This window comes from Stenella coeruleoalba (assembly GCF_951394435.1).
Source record: "Stenella coeruleoalba genome assembly, chromosome: 14".
Lineage (NCBI taxonomy): Eukaryota > Metazoa > Chordata > Mammalia > Artiodactyla > Delphinidae > Stenella > Stenella coeruleoalba.
The window spans coordinates 84,438,231-84,439,949 of record NC_137160.1 but is presented as its reverse complement, the minus strand read 5'-3'; the positions used below and the strand labels follow the sequence as shown (position 1 = coordinate 84,439,949).

Sequence of the window (1,719 nt, the reverse complement as noted above, 5' to 3'; positions counted from 1 at the left end):
GCAGTACGCACCTCGAAAATGCTTCACGTAACAGTTATCACCCCTTCAAAATTAGCAATCATTGAAAGCTTTGTTTTTTTGGTCGCACCGCGCAGCACGTGGGATCTTAGTTCCCCAACCAGGGCTCGAACCCGCGCCCCCTGCAGTGGAAGCGTGGGGTCTTAACCACTGGACCGCCAGAGAAGTCCCATATATATTTTTTTATTTTTTGGCTGTGCCGCGCAGCTTGTGGGATCTTATTTCCCCGACTAGAGATTGAACCTGGGCCCCGGCAGTGAAAGTGCAGAGTCCTAACCACTGGACCGCCAGGGAATTCCCTGAAAGGTATTTTAAAATCTAAATCAGATCACTCTGATTTCGGTTACTCTTCTGCTATGAGATCTCCACGGCTAAAATTGGAATTCTTTACCATGGCCTAAGAAAAACCTAACAATTAATTTATTGCACAAACTTTGAGAGTAAAAGGGGGAGGGTGCTAGTAATAATCATATTGGGACAAGAGATATAAACTGGGCGGTCTTGCTATCTGAGGGGCCTGCCCTTCATGGCACCGTCTCTGCTTACCTGTTCCTTGAACAGATGGGACATCTCCTTGCCACAGGGCCTTTGCACTTACTGTGTATTTTGCCAGAATGTCCTCCCCAGTCTCACCCTTCTGGTGTCACCCCTCCACCCCCTCATTTCTCTGTGGTGTTACCTCATCTGTTTCTCTCACTGGCACTTTAGCATCATATAAAATCCTTATTTATTTGCATAGGTGTGTTTTGTTTTGTTTTAAAATCTCTCTCCCCTGCTAAAACGTGAGGCCAGGACAGAGGGGACCTGTCTGTCTTGTTCACTATTCTATCCCCTGCCCGTAGCACACAGTAGGCCTGGCACAGTGTGGGTACCGGGTGAATATCTGCTACATGAATGGATGGATGGATGTTCATCCCTGCAGGTCCGGCGGGGCCAGGTGACCTCAGAGGAGCCTCCTGCGTCCTGGGACTGGAACCATCCTCACGTCTCCAGCCGTCTGGGCTGTGGGAACAGGCAGAGGCTTTTCTCTTGTGATCCGGCAGACACAGAGCAGAGTTGTTAGCTCCTGGTTGCCAGCTGAGCCCTCCCACACACTTACACCTTTGAGATGGAAGGTGGTTTTGCGTTGGAGACTTAGCTCTTGCCAGAGAGACATACATGTCTCAAGTCCTGAGATGCGGGGGCAAAGGTGAAGTTCAACTGGCAGCTTTTAGTGAAGGAAGATGTCTGGAGACTCCCGAGGTGGTGGGTGATTCTGCAGGGAGTCAGGGTTTTGTAGGGGCTTGGCTGAGTCTCCTAGGGGGTGTGGTGGTGGTGGTGGGACTCCGGAGACCTCCACTAGCATTAACATGCACACAGCTGCGAGGGTCTGTGTGTTTCCAAAATGGCGGCGGTGATGGATGTGGATACCTGGGGTGGCACCAGCATCAGTGCAGGCAAGAAGCGCTTTGACATGAAAAGGGGGAAATGTGGTAGCCCTCTGAGCCTGGGATAGCGTGGTTGGTAACTGTGCCACCTGCAGGAACCACGTCATGAATCTTTGCATAGAATGTCAAGCTAACCAGGGGTCTGCTACTTCTGAAGATGCGCCGTTGCATGGGGGAGTTTAAGCACTTCCCCTGCAACTCCTGCTGCCTCAAAACACGGTAGTTGTGTCCGCTGGACAAGAGAGAGCGGGAATTCCAAAAGTATGGGCATTAG

At 51.0% G+C, this 1,719-nt stretch overlaps 1 pseudogene across 1 annotated transcript; it reads left to right on the top strand.

Moving 5' to 3' along the window:
- The first annotated feature begins 1,402 nt into the window (after positions 1–1,402).
- On the top strand, positions 1,403–1,719 carry LOC307196673 (E3 ubiquitin-protein ligase RBX1-like; annotated as a pseudogene). The gene has a single exon. The product of its transcript is annotated as an E3 ubiquitin-protein ligase RBX1-like (transcript).